The sequence below is a fragment of the Ovis canadensis genome, chromosome 2, assembly GCF_042477335.2.
Source record: "Ovis canadensis isolate MfBH-ARS-UI-01 breed Bighorn chromosome 2, ARS-UI_OviCan_v2, whole genome shotgun sequence".
NCBI classification, from domain to species: domain Eukaryota; kingdom Metazoa; phylum Chordata; class Mammalia; order Artiodactyla; family Bovidae; genus Ovis; species Ovis canadensis.
In genome coordinates, this window is record NC_091246.1 from 167,927,959 (window position 1) to 167,955,391 (window position 27,433).

General features: G+C 39.1%; 1 long non-coding RNA gene across 1 annotated transcript in view; it reads right to left on the minus strand.

Moving 5' to 3' along the window:
* The window catches only part of LOC138433976 (uncharacterized), a 51,837-nt gene extending 24,708 nt beyond the window's left edge, over positions 1-27,129 (minus strand). The window contains exons 1-2 of the long non-coding RNA XR_011254556.1: positions 26,940-27,129; positions 14,075-14,193 (exon numbers count right to left, since the gene is read on the minus strand). This is a non-coding gene — a long non-coding RNA (uncharacterized lncRNA). The remainder of the gene's footprint in view (positions 1-14,074; positions 14,194-26,939) is intronic.
* Between the last annotated feature and the right edge of the window lie 304 nt (positions 27,130-27,433).

A 27,433-nucleotide genomic window follows, 5' to 3' on the forward strand; every position in this document is an offset into this window, starting at 1 on the left:
TTGCCTGATTTGTCACTCTTGCAATCTCATAACTACTACCCAGGATATCAGATACTCTTTGAAATTATGACCCTGTAATGCTGCTTAACTAGAACTATTTCCTTTATGGAATATTTTTGCATTAATCTCAACTTCATCTCGTTTTAGTCTCTTAGAACTAGTACACCTGAACTCAGGTTCCACCTTAAGCTCTTTGCAGTGCAGATATTAAGCTCCCCCAATATCTGAATAGAAAATATTGGTTTTCTCCACACAAGCCTATCCTACTCTATTCTATATGTCCCCAGTTTTTAAAGACAAAATCTAGCCTCTCCCCAAGCTTCATCAGCTGGGTGAGAACCCAGCTCCTATGCCTGGTCTAAGAAACAGTCACACAAAAACAACTTTTCTGCTCTAAAACCCTGTTAATAGAATGAAAACTATATATTTTAATGAGACTTGAAAAAATATCATATTTTGTGCAGTGTACCCTAAAGAGGTTCAGTATTGGGAGTTCAATATTGGGAGTTCAGTTGAGATTTATAAATCCATTCATTCTCGATTCAATTCAGTTCAGTCCCTCAGTCGTGTCCGACTCTTGTGACCTCATGGAGTGCAGCACGCCAGGCTTCCCTGTCCATTAATTCTAACATATCTTAAATGCCAAAATATTATGGGAAGATTGTTCCCAAGAGTGAGTGATCTGATGTGAAGGCCTAAGTGCTGGAGGTTACTGGGAAGAGAACTGGAATAGGCCATTTCTCTCAGCTGAATCATAGACACTAGGGATTGGCTGAAACACTGGAGTGGAGTGAAGCAATTCCTATGGAATGAGCTTTGGCCAGGAAAACACGCTGGTGTTGTTGAGGGAATGCAATATCTATGGCTTCAGCTTTGTTGGAACAATATCTTAATTAGCCTGATTCTCTCTTCCTCTGGCTTTCACTGTTTTTTAGACTTGCAAGGAAATGATTTATAATACATGGGCACCTGGATGCCATTTTTTTCCCCTCAGTTTTTGGTGGCCCCTTGTTTTGCACAGAGGAAGTATTAGTTTACTTTTATTCACATAACACTGTGTATTTTCTCAGTTTTAGAAATAATACATTCCCATTATACAAATTGGGAAATTTCAAAAGTATAAAGAAAAAATTACAGTTCCCAAACTAGATTAAAAAATTGTTAAAATTTTTGCTACATTTCTTTCATATGCTATGTATTTTTTAATGTATTTATAATTGTGCCATTCTACCTTCTATCACTTAAAAATACAATATAAATGTTTTCCTTTTCATTTTTAAGTATTTTAGCATCTTTTGGATATATTCATGTCTTTATGATTTTGCTTACATAGGTAGACTATAATTCACTTAATTATTCCCCTTTGTTGTCCATTGTGGTTGTGCTTGTTTGTTATTTTGCCTTATTTTTCTCTCCTTTATGCAAGCCAAGTGCAACTTTCAAAGCCAAAGGTAGATTCTCCCATCCTGTGAGGCCATTAACTTGGAGTGAAAAAGGTGCAGGAAGGACTGAGACAGCAAACTTTTGTCTATCTGTGATGTAGTTCAAAGGTGAACAGTGAACTGCTTAGCTATTAAATCAAACATCTGTTGTCAAGTCTAATTTCCAACAAATCACATGGAAAATTATCTTTCTTTACATGTTTTGCCAAGAGGAAATTTGGGAATTGGAGAGGTTTATTATCTAAAGGTAACCTGATATTTTTTCCTTTGCAGTCTGTATATTAAATGCTGTGTAATGTCTTCCTATGGAGTTTCATTAGACAGGAACTCTGGTGCTCTTCATTTATGCATATTCATGTTTTTTTAATTTAAAATGCTCTTAACAAATGACTCCTTTATGTTTATCATATAAATCCAATCCAATATTTATTGATTAAAGAAACAATAGGCATTTATGTATTCTCTGTTCAACATATCGTTCATACTGAATTCTCCATAGACAGCAATAAGAAAACAATATAAACCCATCAATATTAAATACCAAATCTTAATCACAAATGAATTGTAATTGGATTCAACTGCAAATGGATTTTTTCCCTCACAGCACAATTAAAATTTACTCACAGATTTTTTTTCATTAGAAAATAAAATCAGCTGCTTAGTTCTAAAAATGTACTGTGACAAGAGCAAGGACATTTTCTCTCTGCTGGCTTTGCTTCTTGGAGGGTGTAATACTTTGGCTGTTTGTACTTGAGTGTCAGTAATCTATTCTACAGGGGAAAATACCCTATAAGGTAAAATAGAGTGCAAGACATTGTAAAAGAACAGCATTACAAAATACTTTAGTTGCCCAGATGCCCAACGCATCTTCATTTCAAATATATCCAGGGATTGTATATGTTAAAATTAAATCAAGAGCAAATTTCTGTGGTAGTTCGTGCCAGCTTCAGCCCACCCTTCCCATGTAGATTTTGTCTTTGCTAGGAACAGAAACATATTAAACCAATTTACTTCCTTCATTTCAACTCTCTCTCTCACACACACACAAAATTAAAAAACAAACAAGTAAGACTTCAGATTCAAACCAAGATCTACTTCTCAAACATTCTGGTAGAAGCCAGAATGGAAAGACGCATGAGACAAAGAGTTGAGAGTCTGGCAAAGGTGAGACTGAAATTTTGCTTTGTTAAGAAAAAAATCTAATTTCTCTCTCCCTAAAGGTTTGTCTGCTGCTGCTAACAGCAGCAGTCGTGTCCAGCCCTGTGCGACCCTGTAGACGGCAGCCCACCAGACTCCCCCGTCCCTGGGATTCTCAAGGCAAGAACACTGGAGTGGCTTGCTATTTCCTTCTCCAATGCACGAAAGTGAAAGTGAACGTGAAGTCGCTTAGTTTGTCTAGACACTTAAATATTTGCCTGGAAAATCAATGAATTAAAATGTTTTCTGGGAGACATTCTGACACATTTTTGGTGACCAAGAAATCTGGCTACATTAAGGTACTCAAAATGTGACTGATTTTCATTCAGAACACACAGTGTGACGCATGTCTTTAAGCTAGTGTTTATAAATTCAACATTTTGAAGTTAAGTCTTAATTTTTGTCCTTTGATTTTTGTCATCTTATGTCCTCCTCAGTAGAATCCAGTTACTGAGAAGAGATTACCTCTTGAGCTCTGTAAAGTGTCATAAAACTTCCACAGATTAAGAGTATGAGAGACACACAAGAAGTGTGTGTACACGCACACGGGCACGCAGTCGTGGTTTCCCTGATCCTTTGTTCAGCAAGTATGAAAATGACAAAGAACGTTTTGATAGCATTTTCTTCCCTTTTAACTGAAAGTCAGCATTCATTCCACCGAAAATTTTCTAAATGAAAAAGACAAAATTCTCATAATGAATATGAAATGAGATAAAGATCAGCTCTGAGAAGTGAGTATTAGAGAGGTAAGTTTATAGGCCTCTAGGCCAATCTTTTGATCTGCTTTAAAAAATATTCTCAAATAAAGATGTACTTTTCTTAGTTTTTAAAACAGTATTATAATATTTAAGGAGAATACTCAGTTCTTTAGTGATATGTTTGAGGCAGACTTCACGAAGACTTGGGAAGAAACGAGTGGATATCTTATTGAACTCTGAAAAGAAGAAAGAGTCTAAGCTTCAGTGGTACATATACACAATGGAGTATTACTCAGCCATTAAAAAGAATACATTTGAATCAGTTCTAATGAGGTGGATGTAACTGGAGCTGATTATACAGAGTGAAGTAAGCCAGAAAGAAAAACACCAATACAACACACTAACACATATATATGGAATTTAGAAAGATGGTAACAGTAACCCTGTATGTGAGACAGCAAAAGAGACACAGATGTATAGAACAGACTTTTGGACTCTGTGGGAGAGGGAGAGGGTGGGATGATGTGGGAGAATGGCATTGAAACATGTATAATATCACATAAGAAACAAATCACCAGTCTAGGTTCGATACAGGGTACAGGATGCTTGGGGCTGGTGCACTGGGATGACCAGGGAGATGGTATGGGTAGGGAGGTAGATGAGGGGTTCAGGATTGGGAACTCATGTACACCCATGGCAGATTCATGCTGATGTATGGCAAAACCAATACAGTATTGTAAAGTAAAATAAAGTAAAATTAAAAAAAAAAAGAGGAAAACTAAAATAAAATGGCAAAAATAAAAAAAAAGAAAAAAATATGTTTTCATCTTTTCCCAAAGATGGTATTCTCAGTTTTAAATGAGCATAGATTTTAAACTCCCCTTTTCCCATTCCCTATTTTCCTCCTAGTCTTTCTTAGGTCCATGTCCAGCTGAAACTATTAATGAAGGAAAGGCTTGAGGTTGTCTGAAAAAACGAGCAGGCACATAGTTTTTTCTCAAGACTCAGCTTATTGTTGTTGCTCAGTCACTCAGTCATGTCTGAATCTTTGTGACACCATGGACTATAGCACACCAGGCTTCCCTGTCCTTCACTGTCTGCCAAGTTTACTCAAACTCATGTCCACTGAGTCAGTGATGCCATCCAACCATCTCATCTTCTGTCGCCCGCTTCTCCTCCTGCCCTCAACCTTTCCCAGCCTCAGGGTCTTTTCCAGTGAGTCAGCTCTTTGCATCAGGTAGCCAAACTCAGCTACAAACTGGGACACATCTAATATCTTTTTAAAATTAATTTTTATTGGAGTATAGTTGCTTTACAATGTTGTATTAGTTTCTATTGTACAGGACAGTGAATCAGCCATACACAAATACATATCCTCTCCTTTTTTGGCTTTCCTTCCCATTCAGGTTACCACAGAGCTTGAAGTTCCCTGTGCTATATACAGTATGCTTTCATCAGTTATCATTTATAAATAGTGTCAGTAGTATATATAGGTCAGTTCCACTCTCCCAAACCTCTCATCTCCCTTTCTGCCTTGGTATCCATACATTTGTTCTTTACATCTGTGTCTCTATTTCTGCTTTGCAAATAAGATCGTCTATTTCAATTTTCTTGATTCCACATGTACATATTAATATATTTGTTTTCTCTTTCTGACTTACTTCACTCTGTATGACACTCTCTAGGTCCATCCGAGGCTCTATTAATGACCCAATCCTTTCCCTTTTAATGGCTCAGTAATATTCCACTGTATATATGCATACCACCTCTTCTTTATCCATTCCTCTGTTGATGGGCATTTAGGTTGCTTCCATGTCCTGGCTATTGTAAATAGTGCTGCCAAAAACACTGAGGTGCATACATCTTTTTGAATTATGGTTTTCTCTGGGTATATGCCCAAGATGGGGTTGCTAGTAATTCTATTTTTAGTTTTTTTAAGGAACCTCCATACTGTTCTTCATAGTGGCTGTATCAATTTACATTGTGGCAATTTACATGGCCACCAACAGTGCATGAGTGTTCCCTTTTCTACACGCTCTCTCAAGCACTTATTGTTTGTAGACTTTTTGATGATGGCTATTCTGACTGGTGTGAGGTAATATGTCACTGCAGTTTTGATTTGGAAAATATCTCTAATAAATGAGGTTGAGTATCTTTCCATGTAAGTGGTGCTGGGAAAATGGGACATATCTAATAACTTTTTTGTCTTTTGGTCCATGCAAAAGGATAAATTGAATAATGAAATCATTGCAGGGAAGAAAAACAAATCCATAAAAAAACCCACAGACAATCAATAAAAATTTGACCTAATCCCAGCTTAAATTGTGTTGACCTTCCTCTTAGCCATTGTATCTTATGAACAGAGGATGCCATTAGTTAATGTGTTAGGGTGGCTCCTTGGTGAATAAATCTATTAAAACTCATCCTCTAAACTCATCTACCACATGATATTTGTTGATGCACCAGCAATAAATCCCCAGGGATAAAGGATGAAACCCTCAAGGAGATCTGGAAAAGTCTAGAAACAGAAATAGACCATCTGCCTTATGAAGAAACTGACAAAGACTTATAACAGATGGAAGTACCCCTTCACCACAATGTGGATGAATAAGGACAGAAAATAGGACCCAAAGCTGATTCTGGGAGACAAATAAGGCATAGGAAAAGGGTGGTTCTGAAGGATAAAGCATAACTTAAACAGTCTAAACTTAAAGCCTATCATAGTATGACTCCACTCTAGTATTCCACACCTATCCTTTACCACTCCCCTCAAACACACGTTCCAACCAGAAACACCAGCTTAGCATCATCTAGACACGACTGAGCAACTTCACTTTCACTTTTCACTTTCATGCATTGGAGAAGGAAATGGCAACCCACTCCAGTGTTCTTGCCTGGAGAATCCCAGGGATGGGGGAGCCTGGTGGGCTGCTGTCTATGGGGTCGCACAGAGTCGGACACGACTGAAGTGACTTAGCAGCAGCAGCAAACATGACATTTACATACATGACCCCCCGCCTGCCTCCTTTTGAGCCATGCATACTTTGCCCTCTTTTAAAGGCTCTTTTCTCTGCAAGTCTTCCCTAACACGACTCATAGTTACCTTTTTCCTTCATGAATGTCAGCATCTGATGTTTACATCTCCCATTTTACGTAGATAGTCTTCTCTGGCGGCTTAGATGGTAAAGAATCTGCCAGCAATGCAGGAGACTCGGGCTTGATCCCTGGGTCGGGAAGATTCCCTGGAGAAAGGAATGGCAACCCACTCCAGTATTCTTGCCTGGAAATCCCAAGGACAGAGGAGCCTGGTGGGCTATAGTCCATGGGGTCCCGAAGAGTTGGACACAATTCAGCAGCTAACAAAACACTTTACATTGATATTGTATTATGCTTTGGGTAAAAATTCAAAATTTTCACCACTGAACTCTAAGGTTTTATCTAACTAAGCCCCATTTCTCCAATCCTGTCTGTGTAAATCTCTGTTTGGCCATGTACCAGCCACATTCAGCTTTGTAGAGGTCTTAAACACATTTTGTTGTTTTCCACCTCTTATTGGCACAAGGTTCTTTTTATTTGAGTATTTGAGAGACAAAAGACTGTTAGAATAAAAGGAAGAAGAAACCAGAGACATGTCAGGGCAAAGCTGATAGCCAATGTGACTTATGAATACAGAAGATATGGGAGGAGCATCTTTGGGATCAAGTAAGCAGAGGGAATGGAACAGAGTTCAGAGTTTCCAGGAGCTAAGGGAGAACAGTCACTAAGGGTCTACCATTTGATAATTGACTTCCTTGATCTTGATGGCCAGACATAGCATTTGTTTGGAGACAACAGGGGAGAAAGGAAGAGGGAACCGTGTTGATAGCAATGGACTTGGCATATGTTTTGTTTCCTGATAATTAAGGTCAGGCTGGTTAGGTTTTCTTCAGCTCATCTCCCAGAGTTATTTTATTCTATAGCTAAAATATGTTCCAAATATGAATAGAAAAAACACAATCATATTTAAGCAAAGTTAAGAAAAGCCAGAATTAAAACCTAGGTTTTTAATGTTTTATTCAGAGACCTAACATCATTCAGTAGATGTTTAACCAGAAACAAGATTAGCATGCCTGAATTTGTTAGGCCCTTAATTCCTGTTATTTAAAAATTTTTACATAATCAGTAAACTTTGTTATATAAATGTCTTTTACATTTAACTGCATGTGTGTGTGTTTGTTTGTGTGTGTGTGTACACCTTGGGCATATTAGGTTCTCAAGTAATATTTGTTGATTTTATGTATAACCATATGCCACCAGGTTTCACCAGCCTGTGGATAAAAATAAGATTGGCATTTATACCACATTGCATTGGCATTTCAGTACCTTAACATGTCTCTATTGCTTCTGTGAGACCGCAGCTCCCTCTAACCCCATGTGTTTTGGTGGTCCTGGCAGTGCTTCACAAGCTGCTATATGAAACGAGGTGCTGGGCACAGCCGCTCTCTAGCCAGCTGTGGGCTGTACCTCTTTGGCACCTGCTGTCTTGTTCTCTAGAGTTCTGTGGCTTGAGCAAACAACCTGGAGAAATTGTGCAAATAACCTGGAGAAAGAGAAGCCTGAGGTGACTGCCACTCAGGTGCATGATCTCAATTTAACCTCAGTTTTTACCCTTGGTATTCACATATACCAGCCAACTTCAAAGAAACAGATTTTGAATAGAGGACATTTTCTTGGAATATCCAAGACTGAATTATTTGTGAGAATACCACAAAAACATATCCACTACCATTGTAGCTCAATTTCAAGCATTTTCAGAAGGTGAAAGCCTAATTTCAAACTCCATTAAGAGAACATATGTTCCAGGAAATTGCATGTAAACCGCAGGGCAGCAGAAACATGGATCCACTCTATCTCTTTGCTGTTGATGACCATTACTGTTGAAAACATTATATCATATGTTAAGACAATCTTGAAGCAGAAAAAAATAACTATCATAGGAATTTAAACATCGTCTCTGACTCTGATCAAGTGATCCACAAGAATAAAGACATTTCTAGCACCTCTGTCAATGAAAAGAGAATGAGCTTGGTTATGTGCCACAGTCTTGCATCATCTTGATTCCTCAGAATGGACTAAATCAATTGAAAGATAAACTCACTGTAGTCAGGCATATGCTGACATGTTGGCCCCTTCACAAAAGCTCATGGACAGATTTCCTCTAGACCCAAACAAACTATGTAAAGAGTCTGTTTTGATTCTTGTTAGCTTTGCACCCTCTCAGCAAGCTGCTAAGAAAATTCAAATATGGCTACTCTTTTGGAAAGAAATGGCATTCCAGGATCTTTCAAGGTTTTTTTTAAAATATAAGACAAAGTTATTTTTACAGAACAGTGCTACTCTATGAGACATTCCTGGGATGGCATACAGTTCTGGCAGTTCAGTTAATTCAGAATTTGGGCTCAACGTGTGGCTTGAAAGACTTAAACTGATGAAAATGATGTACAAATTGACCTTTGATGTCATGGTAATGCTTGGCTCACTCTCTGTATCTGTTGGTCCCCCAAAATGTGATTTGAGTGCCGCACTATCCCCAATAATTAAAAAATTAAAAATGCACAGTTAATACATATTTGTTGAATGGAAGAATAAACATATGTTGAGTATGTATGTTCTGGAAAATTGAAGGAACTAGTATAAAGGTTTCAACCCCTTGTTGTTCATTTGGAAGCATGTTTACACGTTCTTGCCTCAGCAAAGGGGACTATCTGATAAAACCTTACATGACTACTTTTGAAACACTTAATTTTATTTTGTTCATTCTTATAACCCTGTGAGGTAGGTGTTAGCATATGCCTCAGTAAAATTGGGATAATAAGACATATTAAATGATATTTTTAAGAGCATATAATCAGCAAGTGGTGGAACAAAGACACAAAGACTTATTTTCTTTTCCAAAATTCCCAAAACTAAGGTTAAGAAAAGTGGGAGATTATATACTTCTGGGTCTCAATATAAGAGTTTAGTATATATTCTGCCCTGATTTAGGCAGAGCATTAGCTGTAAATACTCTCTCCATAATGAGCCCTTAAACAATAAGCCCTTAAACAATTGGGGAAAAGTTTTGTACTGGCCAAAATGAAGTGAGAATCTAGGTCTGGATTATGTCTGGACCTACTTCATATTACAAGTTGTGCAATAAACCCAGTGTCTTTATTTAGTGTCACTCTCATTCTATGGGGGTCTTTTACCTACCAGTGTTCTCTCAAAGTGATGATTTTCTAATCCAAACAGTAAGAAAAAGAAACTGTACAATTATAGTGCTACCTGCTTAGAAAGATCTTAGCTTTCAAATTAATAAAGCTTATACATCTTCATGGGTTTCCCAGGTGGTGCTAGTGGTAAAGAACCAGCCTGCCAATGCAGGAGACATTAGAGGTATGGGTTTGATCCCTGCATCAGGAAGATCCCCTGGAGGAGGGAATAGCAACCCACTCAGTTATTCTTGCCTGGAGAATCCTATGGACAGAGGAGTCTGGTGGGCTATAGTCCATAGAGTAGCAAAGAGTTGGACCCAACTGAAGCGACTTAGCATGCATGCATACACCTTCGTGATTTTCCCATAACGATTCTAGTGTAGAATAATAAGGCAATGGGTAAGAGACTCCAGTTTTGGAATATACATACATATTTCTGAGGACTATAAATTCTTGCATCATTGAGTAAAAGAGTAGAATAAAAAATACATTGTTAGAAAAGAGTGAGGCTTTCTCAAAACCATAAGACATAGATCATTTCCTTAAGGCTTAGCAATTAACCAATTATAGATCACCTGAATCCTGGGTACTGAACTTTTCTCCAGTAGACAGTATTCCCCTCATGATCATCCTGAAATATGTTGTGGTTTGATATTTTGAGTATTTTTTTGAAATGAAGGGTTTTGCTTCTCTCAGAGACTTTTTAACCACACATATGATTCTCATTATCAACTTCTAAATATACTCATTAATGAAGGCAGGAGGTCCAAAGAACAGAACAGATAACCCAAGGCTGTCGATAATTTAGATATAACTTGTCATTGGTATCAGAATCTAAATTAATACTTACAATTTGAGTCATGGAGTTTTTAATATTTTAAGCAAAATCATAAATCTCTACAAGGAAATTTATGAGTTGGAAAATTTTCCCTCATTGCATACTACCCCAAAGTGCTTGCAAATAAACTATCCAGAAAAATAAATCTCTTTTCTCTATTCCTTCTTATATTAGTTCAACAAAGATGTACTGAATGTCTGCTCTGTGCCATCTGTTCCATATACTGAGCCAATCTTATGACTATTACAAGTTTTAAATGCAAGTGGCTTTTAAATATTAGCCAATGATTAAAGAACCTTGATTTGACCCACATCTGTTTCCCCTCTCCACTATCCTGTATAGTCTTGTTTCACAGGCTGGATTTCAGGTTAAACATTTTCAATCAGTGTTCTCTGCTTCAAACTTCCCTTTCCAGAGATTGAGTCTGCTTGGCTCACTCTCAGTCTACATATGCTTCTTTTAGGAAGACTTTCTTGGTGCCCCAAGGCAGGGTTCGAGGCACCTTTTATGGGTTCACACAATTGCCTTTTACTTGATATAACTCCTATTAGATTATCATGCGACTTGGGGGCAGAGACCAAATCTTCTTTCTCCTTACAGCCTCAGCAGTTAACATGGTGCCTAACGATGGTTGTGCATCTTTAAGTCGCTTCAATGTCTTTGCAGGCTTCCCTGGTGGCTAAGATAGTAAAGAATCTGCCTGCAATGAGGGAGGCCTGTGTTTGAACCCTGGGTCAGGAAGGTTCCCTAGAGAAGGGGGTTGGTGAAAGAAGTAGAGAAAGCAGGGAGGCTGGTGTCAGGAAGATTTTTCAAGGGTTCAAGGGAGGGACTGTAGGTATGAAGGATGATGGAGGAGAGGAAGTGTTGAAGGGAATCAGAAGCTGGCATACTCTAGGGTTATACATCCACGTGTCTTTCTGAGAAGAATATTCATATATTTCATCACATTTTCAAAAGGATCAGACCCAAAAGTGTTAAGTATTGATATGAACCAAGTCACATTAAATGTTCTAATCTCAAAGACCTTCTATTAGAAGTGGCAGCCAGTCCACAGAAACACTGCAACACAAATGAATAAATGTTTATAACACAGAATGAAAGGACTATTTTGTAAAAAAAGGGTTTCTAAAAAAGAAAAAAACTGTTTTGGATAATTTGTGATTTGTATAACTGAATTGTATAATTCACTAAGTTGTATCAATCTTTCTTTGACCTTCCTAAATAGTAGGGCAGTGGAAAAAACTAGAAAATAAGATTATTGAGTAGCTACTAGGTTATAGGCCTAAAGAGTATTTGTATCAATGAGGCCACATTTACACTTATATTCCAAATGATGATGGTTTCCAAACCTCACTTGTATTACTAAGAAGCTCTCTGATTCTTTCTTGTAGTTTTTCCTTGCAAAATTTTCAAACCTCCAGAGCTTGAAACCTGTGTCTACAAGACAGTACTCTGTATTTTCTCACTTGCCTTTCTCCACTTGCTCTCAAGTGGGAGCTGAACTGTCTTCCTGGAGGCTGGGTTGCAACACTGCAGTCTTTCAGATAGCCATGTGGAGGTGGAGAAGCCAGGACTCTGAGTGGCTCAAACCTGTTACCCTTGGTTACATATCAAAGTCCTCTGTTGTGCTGCTGATAGTAGCTAAGGCTGCCTCTTCCTGACAGCTTTATGGAGAGGTGGTTCACCTTTGGGGTTATCTCCTGCCATCTTGATGACAAAATTTACAAGAGATTGGTTAACAGTTTGCTGACACAGCATGTTTTCACAATGCAAGTGGGCCATTTTTCACTTCTGCCTCTTTTGTTAGTAAGGAGTGTCCCTCGGTGTCTGGATTGCAAAGTGCTATAGCTCTTTAGTGACACTGCTTTATAGGACACACACACACACACACACACACACACACACAGTTTTTTCCCAAAGGTTCAACTGATGCTCCCAGGTGACAGGATTGTGATGGGTTCTTTTAAGCTATTTGAGGGTCTCAGAAACTGCAGGCTTTCCTGGTGGCTCAGTGGTAAAGAAATCTGCCTTCCAATGCAGGAGACGAGGGTCCAGTCCCTGGGTTAGGAAGATCCCCTGGAGAAGGAAATAGCAACCCACTCCAGTATTCTTGCCTGGAGAATCCCATGGACAGAGGAGCCTGGCGGGCTACAGTCTGTTCCAAAGAGTAGGACATTTCCAGAATTCTGGGGGGTGAATCATAGAGGATCCTGCTGTGATTTATGTTGGGGAGTGTTTTGCCCATGTTCTCCTCTAGGAGTTTTATAGTTTCTGGTCTTACATTTAGATCTTTAGTCCATTTTGAGTTTATTTTGGTGTGTGGAGTTAGAAAGTGATCTAGTTTCATTCTTTTACTAAAATTAAAAGCTTCTGCACAACAAAGGAAACTATAAGCAAAGTGAAAAGACAGCCTTCTGAATGGGAGAAAATAATAGCAAATGAAGCCACTGACAAACAACTAATCTCAAAAATATACAAGCAACTTATGCAGCTCAATTCCAGAAAAATAAACGACCCAATCAAAAAATGGACCAAAGAACTAAATAGACATTTCTCCAAAGAAGACATACAGATGACTAACAAACACATGAAAAGATGCTCAACATCACTCATTATTAGAGAAATGCAAATCAAAACCACAGAGAGGTACCACTTCATACCAGTCAGAATCTCTGCGATCCAAAAGTCTGTGAGCAATAAATGTTGGAGAGGGTGTGGAGAAAAGGGAACCCTCCTACACTGTTGGTGGAAATGCAAACTAGTACAGCCACTATGGAGAACAGTGTGGAGATTCCTTTAAAAATTACAAATAGAACTGCCTTATGACCCAGCAATCCCACTGCTGGGCATATACACTGAGGAAACCAGAATTGAAAGAGACACATGTACTCTAATGTTCATCACAGCACTATTTATAATAGCCAGGACATGGAAACAACCTAGATGTCCATCAGCAGATGAATGGATAAGAAAGCTGTGGTACATATACACAATGGAGTATTACTCAGCCATTAAAAAGAATATATTTGAATCAGTTCTAATGAGGTGGATGAATCTGGAGCCGATTATACAGAGTGAAGTAAGCCAGAAAGAAAAACACCAATACAGTATACTAACACATATATATGGAATTTAGAAAGATGGCAATGACGACCCTGTATGCAAGACAGGGAAAGAGACACAGATGTGTAGAGTGGACTTTCGGACTCAGAGGGAGAGGTAGAGGGTGGGATGATTTGGGAGAATGGCATTGTAACATGTATACTATCATGTAAGAAACGAATCGCCAGTCTATGTCCGATGCAGGATACAGGATGCTTGGGGCTGGTGCACGGGGATGACCCAGAGAGATGTTATGGGGAGGGAGGTGGGAGGGGGGTTCATGTTTGGGAACGCATGTACACCCGTGGTGGATTCATGTCAATGTATGGCAAAACCAATACAGTATTGTAAAGTAAAATAAAGTAAAAAACAAACAAACAAACAAAAAAAACCACAACCAGAGTAGGACATGGCTTAGTGACTAAACAACAACAACAAAAACATGGGGGTCTCAGAAATTGTACTCCTCTATCTCCCTCATCCTGGGGGGCTATTTTAAATTCATATGTCCTTACTCCTTTCCCTCTAAGGTATACCCCGTCTCAGGAGCCCGTTATTCTTTACCTGCAATTTAACCTCCATCCAAGCAGCTGCTCCACTGGACATGTATTTCTGTACACACACATATCTCCATGAAGTCCTGAGCCATGGTCTTTCTCCTTCTGGGACTCTGGGTAAGTCTGCTGTGTAAATCAGTAATTGAGAATCAATACTCAGGATTAGCTAAGGATCCAAGCTACAATGCAAATAGATGTTAGGAAGGTGTTGCTCCAGTTTCACTGGCCAACAGTACTGGAGCCTCAGAACACTCATTAAATAATTTTACAAAAAAATTCTAAATATATCATTTGTACTTTTACATTAATAAAAAATAATTAGATGTGTTTCGATTTTTGACTGTTCAGTCTGTTTGGCTAATAGTTTTTATACTTTTATTGTTTATCTTCATATTTGGGGAATGTATCTTTCTCACAATTTTTATCTAATTAATTGAAAATACAAAGCTTTAAAATTATTTTCTAATATTTTTTTCTAATAATTTTCAGTCAAGGTCCAGATTATTTTTCTCTTTAATAAATTTAGTTTTTTAAATGAATTTAAATTATTAAATAAATAACAGAAGTTTTCCATGATTATAAGAAAAACAAAAGCAAAAATCTTTGTCCTCTTTAATATGGTGGTCAAAGGGGAAAAAATAGAGCAGCTTGCAAAACTTACAAAGTGGCCTAATATCTAATATTTTAATAAACTCATACTAGAGACCTCTATGTCATAAAAGCTATCTTAAGAGAGTGCAAGTCTTACTCATTTCAATGAATGCCTGATGTGAGTTTTCCAGAGTGGGGATTCATTTAAATATGTAAAATAGCATAGAGGTGATAGCAGCGGCCAACTGGAAACTCAGAGGTTCTGATGTTCCAAGGTCATCACCTAAGAGAGGCTGAACCTCTCTCAGAGCTGCCGTCAGAGTCGCCTCACCTCTGGGTTTCAGCATTGCAGAAGAGTAAGGACTCCTGTTTACTTTGTGCATTCATTACTTTGTAAAATAGGGAATTATGTCTTGGTAGGTTTCTGAAAGAATTTTCTGAGGATAGTATCTGTGAGTCAGCCATATCTGATTTTCTGTAGCAGTTTTAAGAGACCCCTGTGGAGGACTATAGAGATGGGTGGGACCACTCCACACCTTTGCTTAATCAGTGTCAGGGAAACACCCTGGGAAAACCATTTGTGAGGTTGGTCATCCACCTCTATTTTTATCTGCCCCAGAATTAAGAGCTGCACTTTCAGCAGGGAAGATGAGTGCTAGGACAAGCATGGTCCTGGCATCTCAATGGCTATTTCTGGTCCTGAGACTGGGCACGTGGACAGGGAGATGTAGAGAGTGAGGAAGCCCCCTCGTGATCCAGGAAACTGTGAAGAGCAGATGCTTGTCTTCTTATCTCCTTTCTCTTTCACCCTTAAGCATCTTCTCATGACCTTTGGCTTTTTTTGTAGTTATCCTTGTTTTTTTTTTTTTTTTTTTTGCTGTTGTTGACTTAACTAGATATTAAAAGGAGCAAAAAGACAAAAACCATTGATATGATGTGTTATTCTTCCAGTGACATTTGCATTTTAAAAGAAGGTAGGCAAAGGGTGAAACAAATGCTTAACTCAAAGCAATACATTAGTAGCAGTGATCTTTCATTCTTCTATAAGGGAGGTATTTTTAGTCAGCAGGACTTTCTAATACCCCACCTATGAAAATTATGCTTTACATTTGTCTTGAAAAGACAGTAATCATAACACAGAGATCTATATAAAAACAAATGCCCTTTAACAATATCATTAAGCTCTATTTAAAAACATGGTGCATTTCTTTCCTGAAATTGCAATTTACTGACTGTGTGGTGTTGAATAAGTCACTTAGTATCCCTGAGCTCCAAATTCCTGGTCTTCAAATGAGATTCATGTTAACCTTAAGAGTTTTTCTGAGGGCAAATGAAACACTGGTTTACAAAGTTTAACACCGCCAAGCAAGGCTTGGTTGTGAAGAATATGGGCACTTAGCAATGGAAAGGTTGCTATAGGGATGGAGCCATGAAAATTAACATTCTGGGAACAGCAGGACTGCTGTACTCAACAGTGAGTTTATAACTTACAATTCACAAACTGCCACAATGTGGATTAATTATAGAATTCAGTTGTGTGTTCTTATTTTGGGGAGCTGAGTTATGGATTTCTACAGAGTCAATATGACTATGGTAATTTCCCAAGATAGTCTTCACTGGAACATGTTGTGAATGATGCTTAGAAAGTAGCAGGATTAACTTTGGGCTGGTTTAAGTCTCCATCTCTCCAGATCTGTATAGATTTCAGTCACATTGGAGAACTTGAGACTGACTGCTCATGTATACAGAGAAGATAAGGAAGAGGATGATAAGGTATCGACAGAGCCACTAGTGATGACCCTGGGAGGATCACTGGAATGCACAAAGGAAAGGGGCTCCTCTGCTTTCCACAGTTAAATTGGTGCAGACTTCTTGTGCACACATAAAAGATAGCCTGTATTCCCTTAGTTTCAGTGGGATGTTTGGCAGGGCTCTGTCCTGCTCATTTCTCTTCCCCTGATAGTCTTCAGATGACTTTTGTTCAAATAGTGCTTTGGGATTCAAGTCAATCTTCATCCAACTTATTCCAAATATTTCTCAGTAGAAACTTTCATTTTACATCTTCCAGGCATCATTTTCACCATGCATTACACATATCCATTCCAGTGTATAATAATTATGGTTCTTACTGCAAGCAACAGAAGCAAATTCTGGCTAAATAATTTATTGGAAGGGTATCAGTGTCAAGGCTATAAAGCCAGGATTGGCAGGAACTAAAGGAGGCAGATACAGGCAGATCTCTGCCACAAATCTGATCTGTTGAAGGATACCACCGATGGCTCCATGGGCCCTTGGAGAATGCATTACATTGCAACTACTGTGAGTAATCTCCACCTGATCCCATTCATTTTTGTCCCTCCCTAAAAATCTAAAGATGACACCACCCTTATGGTAGAAAGTGAAGAAGTAAAGAGCCTCTTGATGAAAGTCAAAGAGGAGAGTGCAAAAGTTGGCTTAAAACTCTACATTCAGAAACTGAAGATCATGGCATCTGGTCCCATCACTTCATGGCAAAGATGGGAAAACAATGGAAATAGTGACAGACTTTATTTTGGGGGGGCCCAAAATCACTGTAGATGGTGCCTACAGCCATGAAATAAAAAGACACTTGCTTCTTGGGAGAAAAGCTATGACCAACATAGACAGCATATTAAAAAGCAAAGAAAGTACTTTCTCAACAAAGGTCTGTCTAGTCAAAGCTATAGTTTCTCCAGTAGTCATGTATGGATGTGACAGTTGGACTATAAAGAAAGCTGAGCGCCAAAGAATTGATGCTTTTGAATTGTGGTGTTGGAGAAGACTCTTGAAAGTCCCTTGAATGGCAAGGAGATCCAACCAGCCCATCCTAAAGGAAATCAGTCCCGAATATTCATTGGAAAGCCTGATGCTGAAGCTGAAACTCCAATACTTTGGCCACCTGATGCAAAGAACTAACTCATTTGAAAAGACCCTGATGCTGGGAAAGATTGAAGGTGGGAGGATAAGGGGACAACAGAGGATGAGATGGTTGGATGGCATCACCGACTTAATGGACATGAGTTTGAGTAACCTCCAGGAGTTGGCGATGGACAGGGAGGCCTGGTGTGCTGCAGTCCCTGGGGTCACAACTGAACTGAACTGAGACTGCATATTAAAAAGCAGAAACATTACTTGGCCAACAAAAGTCTGTTTAGTCAAAGCAATGGTTTTTCCAGTAGTCAGGTATGGATATGAGAGTTGGACTATAAAGAAAGCTGAGCGCCGAAGAATTGATGCTTTTGAGCTGTGGTGTTGGATAAGACTCTTGAGATTCTCTTGGATTGCAAGGAGATCCAACCAGTCAATCCTAAAGGAAATCATCCCTGAATATTCATTAGAAGGACTGATGCTGAAGCTGAAACTACAATATTTTGGTCACTCAATGGCAAAGAACTGACTCCTTGGCAAAGACCCTGATTCTGGAAAAGATTGAAGGCAGGAGGAGAAGGGGATGACCGAGGAGCAGATGGTTGGATGGCATCACCGACTCAATGGGCATGAGTTTGGGTAGACTCTGGGGGTTGGTGATGGACAGGGAGGCCTGGCGTGCTGCAGTCCATGGAGTCACAAAGATTCTGACACAACTGAGCGACTGAACTGAACTGAACTGAATTGAAAGTTCTAAAGTCCTGGCAAGGCTTCTGACTGGCTGCAGAGGTCATGTGCCACACTTGAGCAGGCAGAAGACGGGATATTGCCCTTACTTTTCATTTATACTGAGATTGACTGCAAATTGGAGAGTCAGCACATGAGAAGTGGTCTTCTTGTAGAGGACTGGCTTTGTCTAAGACATTTTTCATCTCAGCTTCTCAAAGCTTGCTCTTCTCAAACCTCACCATCCTTCCCAACTACACCTCTTCCACTTTTTCTTTTACTCTCTGGATTTTGACTCCTCTCTCAGAGTTTCTCCCCAACAGTCTTGATCACTCAAATGGTCTCTCTCTTTCCCCAGGCACTGAAAGTCCAAGGTTCCTTTACTTACTATGGTAAAGGAAGATAATTACCACCCTCTCCTATCCTCCAAAGATCACCCTTCATGAGAGGTTCAGAATTATTTTCTTTTCACTAGATGTTTTCAGATCTATCATTCATATTCTGCCATTACTTCTCACTGCAATGTTACCACAAAATATTTTGGGAAAATCTTCACTTTGAATATTTTACTACCTTGAGAAGCAATTTTAGGCTATGGATAAAAGGAGAATGTTAGCGCAATGTTACATCTCTTCACATGTGCTTCTCACTCTCTGCTCCCCCTTTTCACCTTAGAAATGCCCAGATTCACAACAGACATATGGGACAAAGTACATACATTATTGTAGTAGTTCTTGGACTTTAAATAACTAAAAATTTATCAATAAGTGAGATAGTTTTAAAGAGCAGAGGATTTGGTATGAGATAGGCCCACCTTTAAAATCTAGCATCACAACTTCCAAGCTTTGTGTCCTTTAGCAAGCCTTTAATCTCTCAAAATCTCAGTTTTCAATTCTGTGGGATTATTTGAAGGACTAATGAAGAGTTAATTAAAGCACCTAGGACAAAGCTTAACACATAGTAGGAACTCCATAAAAGGATTATCACCGGTAGTTCTGAAGGGGAAGTATTTTCCAAAGAACTTTCCCAAATCCTTACAAGCAAGTTTTTGCAGACACCTGTGTTTCTCCAGAATCCAATTTCCTTGGAAATGCATGAGTTTTCTATAGATATCTGTTACTAAGTTCTATTTCTCACTGAATAGTTGTTTCTCAAAATAAAATTAGCTACTCTTGTTCAAATGATGAAAGGACAGCAACAATTCCATATTGAGTTAAAATGGTGTGGCTGATCATAAAGAGTCACTCTATTAGCCCTTACAGACTTTGTGCTTCAAATATAGTCCTCAGGCGAATTCCAGATGATTTTGCATTGCTATTACATTATTTATACTTTACAAGGTATTTTACCTTGCATTAATTATTTTACATTATCATTGGTTTGTAACACATTGTTGAAATCATGTCACTTATGTGAGTCCCACAAGAATAGCCTTCACTGAGTATAGAACATGCGTGTGATAACTTCAAAGGTTCTAACTCACAGCTACATAAGACAATCAACCTGTCATTATACGCTTCATTTAAATCCTAGACTGTTTACCCTTAAATTCATTTGGATATTTCTAAGTGAAACTAAATATTTCAAAACCTCATGTCAAGGAATAAGCTATTCTGAGGAGATTTCTTCTTTCCAACAAACAAGGTGACTGAGTGTGAACTTTCTCAGTAATTCTGAGATGAGAAAATTAAAGTCCCTTTAAATCAGTTGAAATACACCCCAAGGCTCACCTCAGATCTTACTGAGACTTTTGCCCACAAAATTTGACTTTTTCGTTAATTTCATCTATGTTACTTTATATCCCATGCATTGCCAATCTACTGATACAACTTTCTCTAGAAGACAAAATTCCTTTTACCTGAACACTTTTAGGAGTGATGATACCAAAAATGAACTGGGTACAAGTGGGATTGATTGATGAAGAAAGACTTTTCATGCCCCAGAGCACAGTAGTAGTTTCATTTGCTTTATCCATCTGTTAACAAATCACTCTAGTATAATTAATTGATTACTTACTCTGGGTTACAAGGTGCTTGCTCCAATAAGGTAGTATTCTACAGAAGTTTTGGTCATATGCTTCTATCAGTGAAAATCTTATCTATTTATAAATTATACACAGATACTACTGTACTAATCTATGTACATTATTTAGTGTTTGTAAGAGTAGCTAATAAAAAGGAAGAAATAAAATTAGACACAAATGGAAGTCTTACTATTGCCTTCACACCCAGTATTGTGCTTGTACCCCATTTTGAAGACATTGGTCTAAACGTATCAGATAGCTCTCAAGAGGTGAAAAAAAAGTAGAGTTTTAGCCAACAGCCAGCTTTTCTAAAAGAGGTTGTTATCTTCATCTATGATGAATATAACCACATCTGTGAAAGTTGGAAGTAAAGCCAGTCTTCTGTCTCCAGACTCTCACCTGGTGTTAACATACTGGCTCCACAGCACTCTTGAGTATGAAAGGTAATTTGGAGAGGAGAGGAGTTTGGGGTAAACATGGACATGGGAAGGAACAGCAGTCTTAGGGGGAGTTTGACAACTTTAGAACTCAATTCCAAACAAATAAATGGCTGTTTTAGTTCAATTGCATGACAGGTAGGACTTGGACAAGAGCACATGAAGTTGGAGTCTAGTATAATTGGTAAAGTCTCCAGTATGATGTGAGAAAAGAGGGGTTGGCATGCAAGCAATAAGCTGAGGAAGGGCTATGGCAGAAAACAGGTCTTAAATGCATGTCTGACGAGGAAGACAGGACTCCCCTCAATTCCAGGTGCTAAAGTATCAGACAGAGGTGGCAAGAAGGGTCAGGTTCCCAACTAGCCCTGGTCAGACTCTCTTCTCACTTTCCCTAAACTCGGCTGCCCCCACATCACCACCTCAGTGTTTTTTTAAGATGCTAATTTTGCTTCCAACAAAGCATAGAAACTGATCTACAAAGCTCCTGACAGTTCCTTATATCCTTCTTAAAACACCACTTCTAGATTTGGGGTTGGAATTTGGGAGAGTGCATATGACCTGAGAAATGTTTTCTGAGAAAGTGAAAGTGAAAGCATTAGCTGCTCAGTAGTGTCTGACTCTTTGAGACGCCATGGGTTGTAGCCAGCCAGGATCTTCTGTCCATGGAATTATCCAAGCAAGAATACTAGAATAGATTGCCATTTCCTTCCTCCAGGGGAACTTTTCAACCCAGGGAACCTGGATCTCCTGCACTGCAGGCAGATTCTTTACCATCTGAGCCACCAGGGAAGCCCAAGTTTTCAAACAATTTGGACAACAGACGGGGACTGACACTGAGCTCTGGGACTGACCAGCAATTTCCTCACAAGGAGAAAAAAATATTAGAAAGGTAATGCTTTCATTTTGTCTGTCTTAATGTTTTGATGCCTGTTTCCAGTTTCTGATATACATCTGCACCTCTGTTTTCTGATCCACGTGACCACTCCATTTTGATAAACTCAGTGGTTACTGGAGACTCTGCTTTACTACATTAATCTCCCCAAACAGACTTCCTGTATCCATTTCATCAAATCCTAAAATTAAAAGTTATTCAAAGAGATATTAATTCTCCATTGGCATTCTGTACTGCCAGATCATGATACCAACTGGTAGAGTCACATTTAAATCAAATGATGGAAATAAAACATAAAACTACCCCTTCTTATAGTTCTGTCCATTAGGGCATGGGTCCCCAACCTCTGGGCCATGGACTGCTACCTCCTATCAGATCACTAGTGGTATTAGATTAAAGTCCACAATACATGTAATTTGCTTGAATCATCTCAACTGTGGAAAAACTGTCTTCCACAAAACCAGTCCCTGGTGCCAAAAAGGTTGAGGATCACTGTATTAGGGAGACAGAATTACCATAGCTAATGGATTACTCACATTAGACATATTGATAGAAAGCTGGCTTTACTTGGAAAAAGAGAGAAAATTAGATTTGAGACATAATTAAACTGTTTAACAAATACATTTTGTGAGTTGCAAGATGACACAATGAGAATGTCAGGAGAGATGTTCAGGAGAGATGTCATAGGAGAGAATGTCAGGAGACCTGAGTTCCAGATCTTATTCTTTATTAAGCTACAAAATATTTAGTGTATTTACACCTCAGTTTTCTTATCTATAAAATTAGACATATGAGCTAGAGTATCAGCAATTCCTTCCGGCATTAATACCCTATGATTCTATATTATAATGGTGTGGCTCATATGGTCTTGGCATAAAATATTATCATTCTCAGTTTTCCAGGGCAGGGATGAGGGCTGTTGCAGAATGAACTGTGCCCCAGCTGAAAATCAGTATTCACAAAAGCAGAAATACCTGAAGACATGCTCCAATAGCTTCCTACCAACCCAGTTCTGAAATAAGAGCAGCTTTTCTTTCCCTCGCAATAGGGCTGTGGCATCTCCAGTTCTATAGTAAGCATGATAAGAAGAAGATTCGTTTGTAAGAGAGTGCTAGGGAACAGCCAGAGTGTGTGTGTTCCAAAGGAAAACAGAAACTCATGCAAATTAACAAGAGTGTTGACTTTGAAAATAGCATATTATTAATTCAGAGAATATGTACTTAGCTTATAATAACTTAATAGTTTCAGAAAAAGGAAGGATGGTGCTAAAATATGTCATTATTTCTGAAGGTATATTTTCAGAAACGCTCACAAGAAGGACAAGTTGAAACCAGTCTACCTGTTCATTTTGGCCCTGAGGGCGATTTGGATAAATTTTGAATTCAACAGGTTCTTACATGTCACCTGAAAAACATTTGCTGTTTGGGTAGATTTGAAATAACTTCCAAAAGGCCACAGTTGGAGCATTTTTAACTTTTTCTTTCTAGTTAAAGTCAGTTGCTAAAATTCTCTTTTACTCCTTTCTCCTGTCCTTTGGTTTTAGAACACACTTCAAATGGTTCTTGGCTCAGTAAAAAAACCATTAAATGTTTGGCTTATTCTCAGACATATGAGCCCCAGGATGAAAATAACTCCCTTGTTTAGAAAAGTAGATGCTATTGTTTCTAAATGATCTCTTTCCACTGAGAGAACAAAATGTAAAGAATGACTCTTTCTCCTTCCAACCAGTAAGTTATATGGAAATAAAACCCTGAATTCAGCATTTTTAATATGATTTTCAAAGAATGACATACAATATTTTAAGGGCAGCAAAAGTTTAACCTTTAGAACAAATAAAACAACATGAGCAATAAGCGTGTAATTTCAGAAGGGAACACATTGCTCTCTGGCAGCCCTGCTAACAACTGGCTACTGTAGATTGTGTAGTTCTTCCAGTAATATGATTTCTATATATGCTGGGTCTATTATAGGTAAAGGCTACAATCTAGGAATTCTAGACATTTTCTGGTAATTTTTCATGAATATTCATGTTTTTAAGGGACTAGGGGAAATTTTATAACATAGATATCTTGATCTCTTACATGTAATCAAGCAGCCTTTGAAATTTATTAACATATTTGGAATGGTCCAAGTGGAAATGGGCAATTTCTTAGGGAAAAAACAAGCTGAAAAGGGCAATTTCTTAAGTCATTCACCTGAAAGGAGGACCCAGAATGTGGCAGAGGAGGGCACCTGTGGAATCTACAAGTTAACATAATTCTGGAGACTCTAACCAGACTCTTCAGAGAATATGTAGGTGAAATCCACATTTGGTAAATTCTTTTTTACAATCTGAGTACCCAGAGCAAGGACATGATTTGTTGACTTTTTACATTACAGTAAAAAAAAAAAAAAAAGAACCACTTCTGGTTTGACCCGTAGCGAAACAAATCTAAGTTACTATAGTGTTCTTTATAGGTTGCTAGCTAATAAGTAGATTATTATTACATAGTAGTTATAATAGGTTAAGAAGCATTTACATTCTCTATATATGTTGAGACATTTCATATATCAGTAAGATAAACAGTGCCATCTTTTGCAATGAAGAAAGTGGGCCCAGTGGTGGGATGACTTGCCCAAGCTCACACAGCTGGGAGAGGTATGTTTCCATCTGAGCTCAGGCCGTTTGGCTCCAAGGTCTCAGAACTGTCTTATCACAGTCCTTCTGAAGTCATAGAACCTAAACATGATGTTAAAATTCAAGCTGGCCAGCCCTCAAATTTTACCGGTAAGAAAACTGAGATGAGACAGGAAAGAACTTCCTCATACCACAGTGAGTTACTGCAGAACCCGAAACAAGACTCGATCTTATTAGTCCCACTTGAAAACTCTCCTCTGTTTTTTTGGTAGAAAGCAAAGCACTTAATAGTGCCTTTAAACATCCATAATTAGATCACTCTGTCTCTTCTTTGGTCTAAACAGTCAGTTGAAGAAGAACTAACTAGAATTGTCATTGCCCACTTAGCAGGAGATGAGGTATATGCCATTAGCCAAATGACCCAGGAGCAGCTGGAAGCTCAGTCAGGAGAGTGCTTGCAATACATTATGGGCAAAGCACTCCTTTCCTCAAAATTAATTTTTCCTGCAGACCACGTTTCCTATAAATATGTGTGAGTTGCTCGGTTGTGTCCGACTCCTTGTGACCCCATGGATTGTATGTAGCCCATGAGGCTCCTCTGTTCATGGAATTCTCTTAGCAAGAATACTGGAGTGGGTTGCCATTTCCTACTCCAGGGCATCTTCACCTCCGAGTATTTGTTTTGGAGAAAGAGTACAACTTCATTTCATCCTTTCTCCCTCTGTCTCTGTGTTTCCTTGGGAAAATGAAAAAGTACTATATTATTGAGCTCCTGGAATAGCTTGCTCCTCTTTCCCTCATGGTGAAGTCATTGCCTGTTTTGTTTTTCTTGCCTGGTAACAAATGCATCAGGTGGGGGCAAAGGTGTAATGAGGAATGAAAACTGCTGTGCTTCTACGAAGACCTTAAAACTAGATTGTTGAAACTATTGGCTAAAATTGAGGTGCTCTTAAAACAGTACTGTTTACACTTCTGGATTCTTCACTGTGATAGGAAGGGAAGCTAATGTTAAGAGTCACAGTGGACTTCCAGGAAACATATAGGATTTTTAGGGAAAACTAAAGCTTCATGTGTCATTTGAAATCCCCAAAACTGTTAGAGGCTGTTTATTAGTGGCTATAGAATAGATGGACTAGGCTTTGGTATTATGTGTTCCCTACTTCTGTAGATGGAAACCCACTCTTTTTCCTCCCACTCAAGGGAACATGTGAAGTGATAGTCACTCAGTCGTGTCTAACTCTTTGCAACAACATGGACTGTTACTCGCCAGTCTCCCCAGTCCATGGAATTCTTCAGGCAAGAATATTGGAGTGGGTTGCCATTCCTTTTTCCAGAGGATCTTTCTGACCCAGGGATTGAACCCAGGTCTCCTGCATTGCAGGCAGATTCTTTACTGTCTGAGCCACCAAGAAACCCTTTCATGGGAAAATATTGAAATGCAAATGATTGAAAGCCATGTTATTATAGACATTACCTTGAATGTGTTTTCCTTTGTTTTTTAAAAAGTAAATATTGACCTATTTTAGCACTCTCAAAACTTCCCGTGTTAATGCATCTCACAACCACTGGACATCCCATTTGTGCCCTAAACTACAGGTGTACTGTGCCCTAAACTGTTCATTAGATGAACAAAGGATTTATAGAGCAAGGTCAAGCACATACTTATTCATTTATTCAACCACATATATGGAGCACCTGCTATGTATGAGGTCACATGCTGGGTAGTATAAGATACTAAGGTAAGCAAGGAAAGATCCTAAAGCCCAAAGCCTACATTCTAATGAGGGAGGCAGAGAAATCTGCAGATAATTGTGGTGTGACAGAGTAAGAAAGGTAGAGGTAGGTAGAAAGTTTATGGGATCACTCGAGGTGTTTGTCTTACGTAGAGCCTGGGGAATGTTTGCAAAGCCTTCTTGATTTTTCAGAGGATGCAATGCCTGAGCGCCGTAAAGAATGGGTAATAAGTGGCCAGGTGTAGTGCATCCTGAGGCACTCTTTCAGTGCTAGAAACAGTGGAAGCCATTGCCTCCATCAGAAGACAGCTGCCTGGGTCAAGGTCATGCCCTCTCATGGAGACTCTGGCATCCCCTGACTTGTTAATGGAGGATAATTAAAAGCCGAGCCCCCTTTCGTCAGGGCAGGAAAGTGCGAAAGGCCCATTTTAGCTCCAGAGCTTACCCTGGGATCCTCTGAGGCTTCTGTTGTTCAGTCCTATCCCTCTCTGCCCCATCCTCCTATCTTAACTTTCCTGCAGAGGCACTCCCCAGTAAACTTCCTCTTCACAACTCAGACTGTTTTCAGACAAGATGACTGAAGATAATAAATTTAGAAGCAAGCAGAAGAAAGACATTTCTGCCAAAAAGAACATATTAAGCAAAAGAAGAGCGTCCTGACCTTGTTAAATTAACATTGTTAAGTAGAGGCTGGGGCTTCCTTGGTGGCTCAGATGGTAAAGAATCTGCCAGGAATGCAGGCTCATTCCCTGGATCAGGAAGATCCCCTGGAGAAGGGAATGTCAACCCACTCCAGTATTCTTGCCTGGAGAGTGCCATGGACAGAGGAGCCTGGTGGGTTATAGTTCAGGGGTTGCAGAGAGTTGAACACGACTGAGCGACTAACACACACACACACACAAGTAGAGGCTGAGCCACAGTTCAGTACAAGGGCATGAAAGATGGAAGCAGAGAAATTATTACTCACAGGTCCACGTTCTGCTTCAGGTGGCCAGATAGGGAGATCAAGCCAGGATGCAGGCAGAGAGATCAGCAGGGCTGGGTCACGTGCCTTTATTAGGGTCCACGGGTGAAGGGCCTTGGGGCTCCCAGGCTAAGGCCAGACTGGTCAATTCAAACTAAAGAGCAGCAGTTTTAGCAAGCTCTGAATGTAAGGGAAAGGTTCTGGGAAGCTGGGGAGATTATTTACCACTAGGGAAGTTGTATCAGGAACTTATATTTACTTGTGACTCTGCAGGCTGTTATCTCGGGTGCTTCTATAAGGGGCTAATGTCAGCTCATCAAACAATTGGATGCCAGGCAGCAGTTCCATGGAGGAGCTTAGGAAAACTCACACACGGAGAGACAAGAAACAGCAGGGTATACACAAGCACCTCAAAGATCTCCTGTGTTCTGGAGCTTAATCAGAACATGAAGCTTAATCAGAACATGAAGCTGAATGATGAGGTGGGTTTTCTGAGA